We start from the raw sequence: 18375 nt of genomic DNA on the forward strand, positions 1-18375 counted from the left end.
GGGCTATGGCGGGAATTGTGACAGAAATGAATGAGAACTTTGAGCCATATCTCAACTTCAATCTGTGGAGCTATTTGTGGCCATGAAAAGCTGTCGGTTGTCTGGCATACCTGTAGTGATTGGAATGGAGGCCAGGTGAACCTCATTGAGTATGAGATCCCTGATTGAGGTTGTTACACTGGGCCAATCAGGGAACCCTGGCTGACAGATATAAACAGGAAGCTCACAGTGCCACACCACTCTAGGGACTGGCTCTGAGCTAGCTGGTCATAGTCCACGTGTAAATAAAGGGTGACTTGATGATGAGATGTCCACCTCTGAGAAGTTATTTCAATACTCTTGAATTAAGTTCAATCTTGTGTTTATCCAGTATTTCCTTAAATATACCTATGCTAGTCACCTCAAGTGTTACATTTGATAATGCACAACCACAGGTAGATTGCGTTACTTGCTCCATTTGACAATGAACAGTTTGAACCACAAGGGGCAGACTTGTTTCGCTAATACACATGAACACAAAGTAGATGTTGGAAGTCTGAATTAAAAAGAGAAAATGCTGCCTGCCGTCCTGAGCTTATTTCAGACATGCTTCACTGTGCTGTTCAGAGAACCAGTGAACTGGAATATTTTGCCATGCCGGTCTTCAAAATTTAATTAAAGCAGTGCCAAGCATCTCCATGACTTCTTACCCTAAGTTTATTCACATTCAGTACAGACTTTCTGTCCTTATTTTGCTATTTAAAGTAAAAAGGAGACAAAGCATTTGATATCAAATTCTGATGATGCTTTCCATTCATTCTGACTAGCAGCTTTAACTGACAATGCATATTTATTTAAAGAAAACTATATTGACGCTTGCAATCTAAAATGTATGCTGTTCATCCTAGTACACATATGTCAGCTATTTGTTTTCAGACATCTCCCCATGCTCCCTCCATAACCTAATAACATCTTCTGCTTAAAATGTTCATCTAATTGTCTACAGAAAGTTCAATGGTCTCAGCCTCAACTACCATTGCAAGCTCCACAGTATTTTGGCTAAAGATACATTCTCTAAACTGTGTCCTTGCTTTTCTGGTGACCACTTAAATAAATGAACTCTTATTACTGTTCCCAGAATTGGATGAAAATATATATTCCTTACTTTCTCTGATAAAATATTTTGTAATTTGAAAACCCTCAACTTACATCTCTTCCTCGCTATCTCTCCTTCCCTAGAAATGGTCCTAATAATCATAAATCTCTTCACTGAAATGTTGTACCTCTTGCATTATGGTAGGAAGTCTATGCTGATTACTCACAATGACTTTGATGTCCATTCAGACAATACTGCTGTACAAAATGATGTTGCAATGAGTGAAAGTTTACAAAAGAGGGCAGCTAGAGTGATTGAGAGGATGGAGAAAGTAAGGAATGATTTCTGGAGCAGGAGGTGAATCATTCAGCCGCACCATGGAGCAGTAGGCCAGGACACCTTGATTTTCAATACTCATTTTTGATTTAGCCAAAACTAGCAGAAGTATATGGATTCCAGCACACTACTGAGGAATCCTGAAAGAGTCTTCCAACTTTCAGACCCCAACTTCTACAAAAAAATTTATGTACTTATCAGTTTATATGCAAGAGCTGCCATCGGCAGAACTTTGTATATGAATCCGAAGTTCTGTCCGAAACTTATTTTGTATAATTTAGATATTAGTATAGAGCTAGTTCTGATAGCCAATGGGCTGACACATGCAACACCATGACCTTAGCAAATCTTCATGAAGGGACATTCTCACTAAAGTGGAGCTCATGGCTAGGTATTCCATTCTGTAATATCCAGATTTCAAATTGAACATCCAATTGCAAAGTTTGATTACAATATGCAAAACTTCAAAATTAATTCATCTTTGTCATATCTTCACCAATGAATAAAACAGGGAATGACAAAGCAGTTTTACCTTTGGCTGAGGTCTGTAAATTTATAATTTTGCACTATCCAATGGTAATTTTGTGACTAATCTCCACAAACCATACTTTCATAGCACAGTTATAACCCCTGGCCTAATTGGAAATAAATTCTGTAACTGATCAACCTGTTGAGTTGTCCAGTGAGACATATGTACCTTATCCCTTCAGCAGAATGATTTGGATGAACTATAAACATCAATCTTGATGTGTTTGTTTTTGAAGTTGTGCAAGAGCTTCATTCAACTTTGTACATTTTTCAAAGTAAATCATTTACTTGACTTTGATCGAGGTCATTTTCCAGTAGGGGCTAACAAAAGGGAACCTCACCTGTCACCAAAAGGTACCAGAAAATTCTTGGCATTGAGGACATAATGTTTTGGACAGAATATGGTCAAGGATCCATAATTTTCCAATGTGATGTCTTTGCTGCCAGAGAATTACTTTGATAATACATCAGAATGAACTTACCATTTTGGCAGAATTAAATTTAAAAGAAACTGTTTTGTTCCTTTAGATAAAAAGTTATTTTATATTATTTCATAAACAAGGTCACTTCTATTGGCTTAAGTTTGGAGCTTCCCTTTATTATCACTTAATTTTTAGTTCAGCAGGCAGGGTAGAAAATGGAGCAGAGGTCTGTTACATAATGGGCAGCTTGGCAGAAGTTTTGAAGAAGAGTCATTGGACCTAAAAAGTTAACAGTGCTTTATCTCCAGAGATGCTACTAGACCTGCTGACATTTTCCAGCGACTTCTGGTTTCATTTCTGATTTCTAACATCTGCAGTCCTTTGGGGTTTTGTTGGCTAAAGCTCCTTTCTGTTGCCTGGGCAGGTATCAGCTTAGGATAATGGCAACGGATATCCTTATACTACTATCCTAAGACAAAATATCATGTTAGCATTTTCTGAAGGTAAAAATAATTCTTGATAATGAGCTCAGTCTGAGTACAGAAACCTACTTGAGCCTGACAGCAGTGGTTGAGAAGTTACTGGAGAAGATACTGAGGGAAAGGATCTATTCCCATGGGAAGAAAATAGGCTTATCAGTGATAGGCAACATGATTTTGTGCAGGGAAGGTCATGTCTTACCAACTTAATAGAATTCTTTGAGGGCGTGACAAAGTTGATTGTTGAGGGAAAGGCTGAAGATGTCATATACATGGACTTCAGTAAGGCGTTTGATAAGGTTCCCCATGGATGTGAGTTTGCTCACTGAGCGGGAAGGATCATTTTCAGACGTTTCATCAGCATTCTAGGTAACATCATCAATAAGCCTCCAGTGAAGCGCTGTTATGTTCCACTTTCTATTTATCTGTTTAGGTTTCCTTGGGTTGGTGATGTCATTTCCTGCATTGGTGATGTCACTTCCTGTTCTTTCTCGAATGTCATTTACAAAATACCTTGCAAGAACTGTGACAAACACTACATTGGACAAACAGGCAGAAAGCTAGCCACCAGGATACATGAACATCAACTAGCCACAAAAAGACATGACCCATTATCACTAGTATCCTTACACACAGATGAGGAAGGACACCACTTTGATTTGGACAACACATGCATCCTAGGAAAAGCCAAACAGAGGCACGCACGAGAATTCCCAGAAGCATGGCATTCCAACCGGAACACCATCAACAAACACATTGATTTGGAGCCCATCTACCACCATCTGAAAAAAGAACAGGAAATGACATCACCAACGCAGGAAATGACACCACCAACCCAAGGAAACCTAAACAGATAAATAGAAAGTGGGACATAACATCAGCGCTTCACCAGAGGCTCACTGATGATGTTACCTAGAATGGTGACAAAACGTCTGAAAACGAACCTTCCAGCTCAGTGAGCAAACTCACATCCAGAACCTCAACCTGAGCTACAAATCTTCTCAAAACTCACAAGGTTCCCCATGGCAGGCGGATGGAGAAAGTGAAGTCACATGGGGTCCAGGGTGTGCTAGGTAGATGGAGAAAAAACTGGCTAAGCAACAGGAGACAGAGAGTAGTAATGGAAGGGAGTTTCTCAAATTGGAGACCTGTGACCAGTGGTGTTCCACAGGGATCTGTGCTGGGACCACTGTTGTTTGTGATTATATGTAAATGATCTGGAGGAAGGTGTAGGTGGTCTGATCAGCAAGTTTGCAGATGACACTAAGATTGGTGGAGTAGCAGATAGTGAAGGGGACTGTCAGAGATTACAGCAGAATATAGATAGACTGGAGAGTTGGGCAGATAAATGGCAGATGGGGTTCAATCCGGGCAAATGCGAGGTGATGCATTTTGGAAGATCTAATTCAAGAGCGAACTATACAGTAAATGGAAAAGTCCGAGGGAAAATTGATGAACAGAGAGATCTGGGTGTTCAGGTCCATTGTTCCCTGAAGGCGGCAGCGCATGTCAATAGGGTGGTCAATAAGGCATATGGCATGCTTTCCTTCATCGGACGGGATATCCAGTACAAGAGTTGGCAGGTCATGTTACAGTTGTATAGGACTTTGGTTTGGCCACATTTAGAGTACTGTGCACAGTTCTGGTCACCACATTACCAAAAGGATGTGAACGCTTTGGAGAGGGTGCAGAGGGAATTCACCAGGATGTTGCCTGGTATGGAGGCTGCTAGCTATGAAGAGAGGTTGAGCAGATTAGGATTATTCCTATTAGAAAGATGGAGATTGAGGGGGGACCTGATTGACATCTACAAAATCATGAGGGGTATAGACAGGATGGATAGCAAGAAGCTTTTTCCCAGAGTGGGGGACTCAGTTACTAGGGGTAATGAGTTCAAAGTGAGAGAACGAAAGTTAAAGGCTGACATGCGTGGAAAGTTTTTTACGCAGAGGGTGGTGGGTGCATGGAAAGCATTGCCAGCGGAGGTGGTAGATGCAGACACGTTAGCGTCTTTTAAGCTATATGTGGACAGGTACATGGATAGGCGGGGAGCAAATGGACACAGACCCTTAGAAAATAGATGACATAGTAGACAGAGGTTCTCGATCGGCGCAGGCTTGGAGGGCCGAAGGGCCTGTTCCTGTGCTGTAATTTGCTTTGTTCTTTTTCTTTGTACTTGCAAATAGTGCACTCTACTGAGGGTTAAGTCAGAAATCACACGACACCAGGTTATAACCCAGCAGGTTTATTTGGAATCACATAAGCACGAGGAGCACAGCCTCTTCACCGGGGGGTATTAGAGAGAACATTGCACAGACACAGCAATTATAGGCAATGAGATCAAGGTCAAAGACATCAAAATATTGTACAACTGGTGTGAGTGGAGTGTCAGATAATAAGTCACTGCAGGTCACCAAGTGTGCTAGGTGGTGTGCAAAGGTGTTTATAAAGTCAATGTCATGCTGTCATGACAATCAGGCAGAGCCATAGGAATATACAAAAGGTGACATCTCAGGTCAGACGCTGAATTGTAGTTATGCCCTTTCGTTCAGAATCTGTCTCAGAGCTTTAGCCTGGAATCAGGTTGGTATTTATAAGACGCCATAATGATTGACTGTGACTACAAATTGTGTCCTTTTAGAACCAAATAGAGTATATTTGCAAACAATCAAAAACTTTGGATGAAATGATTGATTGTGTGTGTGTGTGTGTGTGTGTGTGTGTGTGTGTGTGTGTGTGTGTGTGTGTGTGTGTGTGTGTGTGTGTGTGTATGTGTGTGTGTGTGTGTGTGTGTGTGTGTGTGTAGAGATCACAACAATTTATCAAGGTTATGCTGTCAAAACAGGAAAGTAAGGAAGATTTTACACATACATAACAGTGCAGTGGCCACCTGCACCACAAGATGAACCCAATATCACGGTTGAGGCTATCTTTCATGGTTACGAAACTTAGCTGTCAGTCTCTGCTTGGCAATTTTGCCTTGCTCTGTATCCTGGAGGCTGTCTTGGAAGATGCTTATCCGAAGATCAGAGGTTGAATGCTTTGAACATTGAAGTGTTCCCCTAATGGAAATGAACATTCCTATCTGGCGATTGCTGCACGATGTCCATTCATCTGTTGTAGCAGCAGCTGCATGGTCTCACCAATATACCATGCATCGTGGCATCCTTTGCCGCACATATGAGATCGCCAACATTGGCTGAGCCACATAAGTATCTGCCATGAATATGGTGGGTGGCGTACCCACGTGTGATGGTAGTATCGAAGTCAATGATCTGACATGTCTTGGCATGGCAGTGTTATGTTGCGTTCTGTTCGATGTTGTCCTGAAGACTGGGTAGTTTGCTGTGAACAGCAGTCTGTTTAAGGCATGGTGGTTGTTTGAAGGTGAGAAGTGGAGGCGTAGGGAAGATTGTGGCGAGATGCTCATTGTCATTGATTATACATTGAAAACTGCCCAAAATCATGCCGTCATTTCTCCACTGCAGGGAAGTACTGGATGACAAAGTGCACTCTATTTGTCTTATCCTGTGTCTGTCTTCTGAGATGCTCGTTGTGGCGTTTCGCTGTGGCAGACCACTGCCCACTCCCCTCCCCCCATGACTTTACCTAGCAAAGAGGCAGTGCTGCAAAAGCTTGTGATTTCAAATAAACTTATTGCACCATAACCTGGTGTCATGTGACTTTTAACCTCAGTTAAACTATCCCTTTGAGCTCTCCTTTGCCCTCTCACATCTTAATTTCCTATCTATCTTTGTTTCATCAGTCCCTTCAACCAAGTAATTTAAAGCAATATTTCAACTGTAAAAATTTGAAGCCTCAGCACTGATTCCTGGAGTACACCACTAATTGCAGAATTGCAGAATTATTATGATAGAGGTCATTCGGCCATCATGCCTGCATTGGTGCTCCAAATGAACATTATGACTTAGTGCTATTCTTTCACCTTTTCCCCATAATTCTCCAATTCTTTTTCTATTCAAATCATCTAATGCTTTCTCAAATGCCTTGATTGAATCTAACTCCACTACAGTCCACTTCATTATGTTACAACTTGCCAATCAGAAAATGAACCTTTTTTGCCTCTTTCCGGTTGCCTATCTTCGTTCCATGCCATTGTTTTACATCCTACCAAGAGTTTTATTTTCTACCGTTGCCTTTGATACAGCATCTTATCAAATGGATTCTAGAAAACCAAACACAACACATACACTGGTTCACTTTTATCCACAGTACATGTTATTACCTCAAATAACTCAAAAAATTGATTAAACAGAATTTCATTTTCACCAAACCATATTGGCTCGGTTTGAATGCCTTGAACTTCTCTAAGTGCCCTGCCATGACATCTTTAATCCTAGCTTCTAGCATTCTCCCTATGACAGATGTTAAGCTAACTGGTCTTTGTTGCTTTCTGTTTCCCACCATTTTTGAATAAAGGAATTACATTTGTCAGTTTCCAATCAAATAGAACCTTCCACGAATCTAGGGACTTTTGGAAAATTAAAACTAATGCATCACTTATCACACTAGTCATTTATTTTAAAAGTCTGGGATGAAGTCCATCAGGACCCAGGGTCATGTGAGCCAGCAGATCCAACAGCTTTCTCAGAACTATGTCCCTCGCAATTGTAATTTGGTTGACTTCCGCCCTCCCTTCCATTTAACACATTTACAGCTACGTGAGTGTCCTCTGGAATGTATAGAAGAGAGTTTTCAGAATGATTCCAGGGATGAAAGATGTTTGCTACAAATTTAGGTTAAGGAAGCTTGGGTTTCAGTCTTTGGCTTAAATGATATTGAGGGTAGATTTAACAGAGATATACAAGATAATGGTAAGTTTAGAAAAAGTAGATAAAGAAAAGCCATCCCAAGAGTTGATGGTACAAGGACCAGGTGACACAGATTTAAAGTTTTGGACAAGAGTTACAGAGTGGGTTCTGAGGAATTACCTTTTTATGCCATGACTGATAATGACATGGAACTCGTTGCATACAAAAGTGATGGAGGGGAGATGATAACTGATTTTATGGCGAAATGGGATGGATATAAACATGATTAACTTTCCGGTTTTGGGGGCTGGAAGAGAGAAATGGGACCATTTAGACTGATCTAAATGAGTTGACCAAGGCTGAATGGGTTGAATGACCTCCTACTGTGCCATAAAGACTGCGTGATTATGATTAATGGCTTAATGAGCTCTTTTGAATACAACAAAGAAATAATACTAAAAAATGTCACAGTCAGCATTCGGAAAGTGGTAATGCCGGAAAAGCAGACTAAAGGCTAATGGTTCCGTGAAAACAGTACTTACTTTGCATGACACAGCACAGTTTTATAAAGCACAATTTTAACGAAGACTTTAAAGATTTGAGATTTGTTTCTGTACATGTCTTGCCTTTGTACAGAGTAACTTTTGCCAAAATGACCTTTGAAATGAACAGGTTGAAAATGAGGCTCTAAATGAAAGTGTGATTCAACCACAATCTTACTTAAACAGAAATTGTTCCAGCAACAAGAACACTGGAAAATTAAGCTTAACACCAGGCTTCGAAGAAAATACAGACCTGCATAAACCAAGCTCACCTGAAGTGGTGAGTCTGGCTATTCTGGATTAGGTAGTGATTGCACTGTTTGTGAAACTATGCTTGTATTCAATATCAATAGTACTTTGAAGAAGCAATACTAAAGAAAAATTATGAAAAGAAATTGTTTGAATGAAAAAAACTTGTACAACCATACTAATTCCCCATGTCTTTCAATAGTGCATTTGTATCTAAACATGATTGATCGAACAGAGCGTTTCAGAGAAAGGAATATATTTCTTAAATAACAAACGGATAAAATACCTCGGGGAGAATGTGCCGATTGATAATTTCACAATGTCAATACTGATACTAGTTTTGTAAGTTAATTATCTAGCAAGAAAATGCCAGAATCGTTGCTTGAACTTTTGGGATGGGTGTTCAACTTTCTGAATTTTACAATGTAATATATTTGATTGCCACCTGACTTTGTATTTCAAACAAGATGGTAGTAGGATAAAAATCGAAAACAAAGTTACCATGTCACTGGGAGAATCCTGATTTTCAGCTTTCAGGCTGACCATGAGTTAGTGCTGCCACCAGAGATGGGCAGGACCACAACAAATATGTTTGACTTAGAGTCCAATGATGAAATTACCATGAAAACAGCATTTTCATTTGACTCTGTGCAGCCATCACTACTTAAAATACCCTAAACAAGTAACTGTTTGTAAAGACAAGGAAATGACCAGCTTCAGTGGTATTTAAAAGCGCATTCTCCTGCTCCAATTAACATCAATGTAAAATTTTACCGACAATTTGGATCTTTGGTAAGGTTATGGTGAAGAAATCGTAATTTTTTGCTTGTAGTGGCGCCAGAATGAAGCTGTTTCCTTTACAAATTGTTAATGTGTCCAGTTCCAGGGTAAAATTTGATGTTACCACACTGTATTCATTGTAAGAGAGCAATGAAGAAAAGTTTAATCTTTGCAGTACTAGTGAGGCCATTAAACTTTTCCTGGTTCAGCAACCAGATTCTGCGCACGATGCTCGCACTAATCTATTCACCATGTGACAATTTATTTGTTGCGTCACCCAGCAGGAAACAAAACCTCCTTCCTGTCCTTGGTTTCTACAACAGCTCTTGCACTAGAGTATCAGAAAACAAGGGTACCCTGATCTTTGGTATTGTGCCTGCAACTCTAAAAATGAGGTGCTGACATACCAACAGTCTAATTTTACCTCTCCTTCAAGACTGGCTTTAAGATGCAACAAGTGCACTGGGTTTATCCTTATAATAGGTTGCCTTTAGTAGTTTGATTAGCACAGACATGTGGCCATTCATGTTTAAATGATGTTTGATCACAGAAATTAATTGGGCCTCCTGCCCATGTAAGTTGATAGCAGGAGGTCCTCATGGACAGGACAGTGTGCATCACAATCAATCAATAAACTGTGAGTATATTGCCCTCATTCCCCTGGCACTGTATTGATATCTACCCCCATATTATGCCAGCTGGTACTGTACGCCTTAGCAATGATTACTTAGTTCTGTGAGCTCTTGATGCATGACCACACGTTCTCATACATGACTCTCAGGTAATGTTTACCAAGAACAGTCGTCCTAACTCACACAGCTCCCTCACCAGTATGTACCAAACATCTGCTTTCAGTGTAGTGGAAATATGTAAGCAGGAGTGCTTGCAGCATGCTAGCCAGTCTTTCATGTGTTGACGCTCAAGTTCAGTGACATAACCAGGTTCAGTCATTGCTATTACTTGATAGAGGTCCACACATGAAGGACTTGGTTTGTTTCATAAATGGACAACACTTTTCAATCTAATAAAATAAAATTTTATGAGGAAAAAGAATTGTATTAGCACTGTAATTGCCACAAACAAACCACAGTAAGTGATTCAACAAATAATATATTATGCTGACCTGGTCAAAATCTTCTTATTGGTGGTGATGGGATTTGTCAGGGGAGGTAGTTGTGGGTGGGCAGAAGAGCCCTCTATAGTGAATTGGAATCCTTGCCTGCCACAGCGATATTTTTCATGTCTAAAGCTGATTTCAAATCCAGACAAACTGAAACAAAATATTATAGATGCTGAGCAGAAAAAAAACAAAAATATTTTTCAGAATTCACCACTGTTTTTCCCTTTTGGTAATATAATTTAGTATCTTAAATAATCAATGAAAGCATTTGCAAGAATAATTGCACGTAACTATTTTTGAGCAGAGCAAGAGTTTACAGTTTTTGGAGTTTTAAAATTTAACTTAAAATTCAAGCTGATCAAGCACAAGATCCCCATCATCATTTTCTTATTTCCTCTTGTGTGACTGAACAATATTTCTGACATAATTTGTCTTGTTTCTCAATGGAATATTATTTCTCCGAACATAGAATTAATTATGATCAATATGAACTTTTTTTTAGTAATAGTGACACCATGCTGTTATAGTGGATGGAAAATTTTTCTTATTCTGTACCTCACTTCTATTGGTTGTATTTATGTTGTTATGGCCAAGATGGGAAAGCGAATTGACTCCTTTTTTGTCGCATTCCGGAGTTGGTTTCAACAGAATTAGAATTTAAAAGTGAGGTGATATTATTAATTCATTAAATATATACTCCACTGTATATGCTTGGTGGAAGAAATAAGCCAGCTGGTTCTTTACAACTCACAGAGTTGAGGCTGAATTTTCTAATTTTTCAGTGAAGCACTTTTCCAGTGAGATTGAAAATGGGTGCAAGGATTGTAGTCAATATTGACACATGCTGACTTGTCCCATGCAGCTCTCTGCTCTTCAGCTGGCTAATTAAGCAATCGTGCAATAGGGGTGCTTGCTGCTGTCAGGACCACGTCTCATTCACACCACTGATTATATTTAAACCCCAGCTCCACAGCACCTCAGGGTCTGCAAGCCAAGCACTGGCCCTTACATTGTGACCATGTGCTGCTGAGAACCAGTAAATATCACAGAAAGAGAAGCTAGCACCCTGTTTTGCTGACAGACACCTAGCGATGCTGGTGGATTGGTGGTTAAAAGGAAATGCTTCAGGATTGCTCCAGGCCTGCTAGATATCACAAGGGCCCTCACTGCACAACACTTGGATATCATATGGTGACTTGAAGCCCTGAAAGGTGCTTAAGCTTGCACCATGTCATGTTAAGTGCCCTGTCTCACTAACTGTTGTTTTCTCCTGAATGGTAGTGTAGGCCTCTAAAGTACTGATTCTTTGTTGGGATCAGCTGAAGATACAATGCATACAATCATATAGATTTTTAAAAAAATTTAACTAGGCAGAAGCATAGAAATAGCTAGATGTATATGTGTTGTGGACTAGCTAAGGGCTGTTTACCATATAATCAACAAAAAGTAATGCAAGGAAGTCCAAACCTATCTCCTTCATCCTGGAAGCAGTATTTTCTGGCCTTGCACACTCAATGGTGCATAGCTCTTTCATGGTCACTTGGATGCCCCTCCCAATCAATGTCCTGATTTCCAACCCTATTGGATTACTCTTCATTACCCTATTTACTCTGCATCCAGGACATGTCCCTTTTTTTTGTTCCAGTTGTGAAGAGTACAGATGAAACACACTCTTTCAGGGCTTATTAAGTAGCTAGTTGTTCTGTTCCACTTTGGGTTTGCTGGAAGGGTGGGCAGCTTTGTACTTTCATTCTGCATCAGTCTAAGATGTAAAGGTGTCATTTCCCACATAAGGAAGACATTGCCCTTATTTCTCAGTAGACATCCTTATATGGCCCAAAGAACTTGGAAGGTGGAAGGAACCTGTGTTTTCTCCATTATTAATGTATCTTGGCTATTACCAGGATATTTCGTCAAACTAATGGAAGACAGAAAGTTGGGATAAGAAGCATATTTTCAGGATGATAAGCTATGGCTAGTGGAATGCCATAGGGACCAGTGCTGGGACTATAATTATTTGCAATGTATACTGATAACTTGGATGAGGAAGGTGAATGTGTCTGAAAAGGGATAATAGACAGGTCAAATAAATGGACAAAAACTTGGCAGATTGAATATAATGCAGGAAAATGTGAAGATACTCACTTTCACAGGAAAAATAAGGGATATTATTATAATATTGTTTAATGGAGAAATTGCAGAAAGCTACGGCACTGAGGGATTTGGGAGTCCTCATGTATTTATTACAAAAAGCTGGTATGTAAGTTCAGCATTTCAAAGTAGATTGTAAAAATAGACATGTTTTGCTAAAACTATGCAAGGCCCCTGTTAGATGACATCTGAAATACTGTGAACAATTTTGGTCTCCTCGTATAAGAACAAATACGTTGGGATTGGAGCAAGTCTGGAGCAAATTCACTAGGTTAATCCCCAAGTGTGGGAAAGATTGTCTCATGAGGAGATTTTCAGTAAGTTAGGCCTGTACTCATTGAAATTTAGAAGTATGAGGGGTGACCTGTTGAAACATACACAATTCTTAGTGGACTTGACAGGGTAGATGCAGAACATTGTTGCCTCTTGTGCAAGAGTCGAAGACCAGAGGCCATAACGTTAGAGTAAAGAGTCACCTAGTTAGGACAGGGATAATAAATTTCTTCTCTCAGAGGATAGCGAATCTGTGGAAGTCTTTACCTTAGAGGACTGATGGAGGTTGGGTCATTAAGTGTACAGGTATTTGTCCTGTAACATGAAAATTGTGTTCTTGTGCGACCTCACACTATAAAAAATCACCATAGAAAATCGCGATATAGGGAAACAGCTGTAGAAAATGGCTATATGGTACAGTAGAATGTTGGTTTTATCCAAACAGCGTCCACTATTCATCGGACGCTTTTCCAGTTCTACACCTTGTTATCTCACATTCTCTAGCATTGGCAGTTCCCACTCTCTCTCGCATTAACAAAACACATGTTATAGCAGAAATACCTGTATTGAAAGCTCAGATAGACATAGTTTTAATCAGTAAGAGAACCGAGGGTTGTGGGGAAAAGACAAGAAAGTGGAATTGAAGATTCAGATCAGTTGTGAGCTCATCGAGTGGCAGGGCAGACTCGATAGGCTGAATGGCCTATTTCTGCTTCTTACAGTCTTATGTCATCTGGTGGCCTTCAAATCACAAACAGCTCCACTTTGATGACAGAGGTTTTAGAAAAGCAGAAAAGGTTTTGGCTGTTGCTCCTTCTGTTCTGTGACAGACTGTCCGATTGTTAGTTCAAATCCAGTATCATTTGTACAACTTGGGTCATGTGGCTGTCACTGAAAGTCCCACAGGCTCTGTGTGCCTCCCAAAAACAGCTTGCTAAGGGGGGCCAATGTCCTTAGCTTTGATAAGTGTTGCTTTCAAAAAGTTCAAGATATTTATTTTTCAGTCAATGACATTAAAAATTAATATATATCCAACCAATGACATTATAAGTTAACATCTTTGCTAACACGTTCATAACCACATATTTGTATACATTGAAAATGGAAATGGCTAAGTTGCATATGTTTTACTGTTATGGAAGTGTTAGGTGATGCATTTCGGAATGGAAAATGAGGAGTGGCAATATATTTTCACTGGTACAATTGTAATTGGAGTGAAGAAAATGAAAATCCTTAGAAAGTACATATAGAATTCTTTGAAGATGGCAGGAGAAGTTAATAAGGATGTATGAAAAGCCTCCAAATTCCTGAGTAAAATAGTTCATTGAAATCGAAAGGGCCAGAAGTTATGCCAAAATTAAACAAATCATCAGTTTGGATGCTCCAGTTGGGGCATTGTGTCTAATGTGAAAGCTTTGGAGTGGGTACAAAAGAGATTTACTAGAAAAATTCCAATGATGAAGGATTGGAGTTAAACGGATAAACTAATGAGCCTGAGGTTATTCTCCATGGAGCAGAAAAGGCCAAGAAGAGATTTGATAGAAGTCATTAAAACTTGATAAAGTATACAAAGAGAAACCATTTCCAATGTATGAATTGTCAATAACCATTAGGCGTGCATTTCAGGTAATTGGCAAAAGAAGCAGAGACACCACAAGGAAAAGCAATTTTTAAAATTTTACAAATGACTTCACAAAATGATTTTACAAAAAGATTTGAAATTGGTATTGGATACAGATTTAATTGTAGCATTAGAAAGGAAATTAGATAATTACTTGAAGGATAGGAATTTGCCCAGATTGAGGAAATGTTTGGAGGGTGGTGTCACCGAATTGTTCTTTGAAAGAGTAGACCTGTTGGATGGATAGCTTTTTCTGTGCTGAACTATGATTCAATAATTCAACAGCTATTTTAAATAAAACACAGATCCAATTCTTTTTTGAAAATTGCTGTTAAATCTGCTTCCACCATTTCAGATTATGCATTCCACGTCCCAGATTCATGTTAAGCCAAATTAAGTTTGGAGGGGTCACTATAAAAGTTACTCAGGCGGTAAACTAGGAATTAAAGTGTACTTTTTTAGACTAAGTCCAAGTTGGAATGAGGATTTTGGAGCAATTTCTGCAATGAGGCTTAACAAGATTTCTCACTGTATCTCGTCTCATTCACAAATATGTCAGGCATGTCCAATTCTGATAACATCTTATCACACAACATTCCCAGAACAACTCACCACTTTGTAGCTATCCCGGATTCACTGGCATTTCCTACACCTGTGCCATCTTTAAAAGCCCGTTGCAGACTCAGACAAGTACTGTCACTCTGGAGGCGCCCTGCACAGTTTCTGACATTTGCTGTGGGCGTGACGACAGGGTAAAATCAATGCTCTGAATTGCAGGCAGGGACCTGGATGTCCTGCTGTATGGGATAGTGAAGAGGTGCAACTTCCTATTTCCCCCATGATCATCAATAGAGGCCACAAGATCAAACTGTGCCAGCCTGGTCCAGATTGCCACCTGCATTAAAGCAGTCTCAGCCATCTGGAGGAATGCACAGTAATGAAGGAAGAAGGTCTTCTTCTCCACTCTGCCAATGTAAGCTTCACCATCTCCTCTCAATATTCTCACTATTGTCTAAAAAAAATTTCCACACTCACAATTACCCAACCCAAACCCCACAGCACAACAATACATGGTCTTTGTCCTGCCTACTCACTCGCTCAGGACATCTCCCCACCTGCACTAAAGTAGCAGATGTACCACAAACTTTTATTACCTTTAATACCTGCCTCTCTCTCATTCCACAAAATAAACAACTCACCATTGTTCAGAAAGGCTCAACACAGGTGGTGCATTGCCCATCATTCCCCTTATCTGGAGAGGATTCTGACTCTGACAAAGCCCCTGGACAGGTATCAGAGGCTATCCTTGAATCACTGTTACATTGTTACCAATGCTATTCCTCTTGACTTAAATGATGCTTGTTTGACAACCACAACGAGCTTTCTGCCTTTGTGTCTGCACTAAATAGCAAGGCAAGACAGTAGTAATATAAGCCTGCTGTGTTCATCCAGCCTCACATTTTATTATCTTGGAATCTCCAGCATCTGCAGTTCCCATTATCTCTGATACTATTTTAACCCCAGTAATATAAGCCTGGTATTTTTGGTTGACGGGGCAAAGTGCCCAAAGACAAAGGAAGGCAAAACAAGGTAGAGATACTGTGAGCATTCAGGTAGGCTGTGAGTGAGTGCTGTGGCAGTGAGCAAAGAGCCCATGAACTGCACTTAGCGATCGTTGTTGGTGCAGACCAAGGCACAGCATTGAAGTGCAGAACTATACTGCAAGTGAATTGGTGATGTGCTATGAGAGTAGTTAAAGGTTGGCATATGTCAGATGTGAATGTGGGGTGCTTGTGGCCGGTACCCATGCAGTTTGCCCTGAGATCAGAATCCTATATTTAGGTCCTTTGAAGCAAGCGATGAGGTAATATCATCAGGCACTTGCTCTGAATTTCATCTTGAGCGTACAGAACATCTAGCTTGTTTGGCACACTTGGTAAAATGGGAAATTGAATATTAATTAAACAAATTATGCCATTAACAAGGCATTTAACATGTAACAATTACTCTTAATTAGCAAGTCATCACTGTCTAGTGAAAAAAGTTGCCACATGTTTTGTCAAAACTATAAAAGGGGTAGATGAAGTAGAGGCAGTCGGTGGCAACATGGTAATAATGCTGGCTTGGTAATCCAGAGACCCAGACTAATGTTCAAGGGCTGATGGCACAGTAGTAGTGCCTCCACCTCCAGCAACATAAATACCACGTTCGTCAACTCTCCTTTAAAATGGCTCTTGAGGTGCAGAGGTGGTGTCCATACATTTGGGATAGGAGGCTTGGATTTTAGACCCACCTGTTCCAGACATGAGTCATAACATGTTTGAGCAGATTGTTTTAAGAGTCTAAAAGATGGAGCAAAATGCACCTGAAGTTGAATTCCGCCTCTCTGGACTTCTTCTGTGATACTGCTCCAAATTTTGCTGTAGCTCACATCACTCAGGTCTCTGTAAGATTCCACCCCAGGATTTTAATCTTCTGTCTATTCCTCGGTAATTGTTAACTGCACTTTAATCTCCGACTGGAATGGATACTTTTGGAGGATTCCATACTTGGGGAATTTCCCATCAGAATACCAATTTTCTGGGTAATTCGCTAGGTGGGTGCTATTTTAGAAATTCTGCAGGGACCTAATGCATAATAACCATCTGTGCTGCAGGAATTACTATCTGACCATAAAATGTTCCTCTGTTTCTTTCACCAATTATTATAAATATGAGTTCTTACTATCTGGCCTGTGAAAATAGATTCTCTGTATTTACTCTCTGCTGCAAAAAATTTACAAGAAAATTTATATTTTTGAACACTTCTATTGAATCCCAGTTGAACCTTCTCAACTGTAAGGAATATAATCCAGCTTCTTTAGTTTCTCCAAATAATTGAAGTTCGTTTTCCCCAGCACCATTTCAGTAAATCTTCTCTGAACCCCTCTGTGATTTGATAAAATTTCTGGAGCTACCCTGAACATATTTTCTTATAAAAGATTGTGTGGTGCTTTGGCCAGCTTTGTCGCCTTACTGTCAGTGTTTAATGGAAAAGAAGATGAAATATCAATGGGCTTTAAACATAATTTTCCAGCATCTACTCCACTGTATCTCAATAGTTATTCTGGTGAGATTCACAGCAGCAGTTGAGGCCATATTTTTCTGTGGGGAAGAAATTGAAGCGAAAAAAACATTCAGGACTATGGGGAAGTAGCTGTGTAATGAAACTAATTAGATCATTGTTGCAAACAGTTTACATGGACATAAATGCCAAATGGACTTTTGAGCAGTATGACTCCATAGCTGTAAAATTGGCTCTAAAGCACACTTTTGCACTTTACAGTTACCGCGATGGGACCAAAAATGGTGTCCATAGTTCACGTGCACACTTGTGGTGTAGGCTGCATTAGTCTCCATTTTGTGTTTAGTTATATGAGTCCTAGCAGTATTTTTCAGAGTAGGCAAACTGTGATATGGTCAGTGTGTAATACTTATTGGACTCTTGCTCTTGAGCCATGTACAACTTCAGTGTTCTAGAAGAATGCCCTTTTTTTAACATCTGTCAACACTCATTTATTTGAATAGGTATTCAGCAGCAGGAAAGATCCCCTGATGTTTAAAAGGCATCATTAACAGCTCCTGTGTTAGTTCCTGATTGGCTTCCTTTGGCTTTTGCAAAGTTCTTTAAATATTTTTAGGTTATAACCCTTAGTTAAAGTTGGCTTCAGCTACAGGGAGTGATGTGACATGTAGAGAAAGATTCAGTCATCATTGCAAGAATTCTGCTCTGACTGCTGGCTCTCACACTTGAATGCTCTCTTCATCATCCCTCTCGGTTTGGAGAATGAGAGAGGCAAGACAGGGAAAGACAAACTGCAGAACAGGGAGAGGAAAGAGAAAGAAGTCCTTTCAACAGGAGACCGTATCCACCTGGGACTTTAAAGTGGTGCATCACCATCATTTCTAGTCAAATTATAAACGGAAAACAATGCTCACACTCTCTTGATGAATATCAAAGAGAAACAGATTTCGGTGGGTATTTCCTT

At 39.8% G+C, this 18375-nt stretch overlaps 1 protein-coding gene across 4 annotated transcripts in view; it reads left to right on the forward strand.

Moving 5' to 3' along the window:
* The first annotated feature begins 8295 nt into the window (after positions 1 to 8295).
* Positions 8296 to 18375, forward strand: part of abcc12 (ATP-binding cassette, sub-family C (CFTR/MRP), member 12) — a 109687-nt gene continuing 99607 nt past the window's right edge. The window contains exon 1 of one of the 4 annotated variants that reach the window (XM_048547032.2): positions 8296 to 8434. The gene's annotated coding sequence lies outside the window, so the exon portion shown is untranslated. The remainder of the gene's footprint in view (positions 8435 to 18375) is intronic. The other 3 variants (XM_048547030.2, XM_048547031.2, XM_048547029.2) reach the window with 3 other exon arrangements.

This window comes from Stegostoma tigrinum, chromosome 16, assembly GCF_030684315.1.
Source record: "Stegostoma tigrinum isolate sSteTig4 chromosome 16, sSteTig4.hap1, whole genome shotgun sequence".
Taxonomy (NCBI): Eukaryota; Metazoa; Chordata; class Chondrichthyes; order Orectolobiformes; family Stegostomatidae; genus Stegostoma; species Stegostoma tigrinum.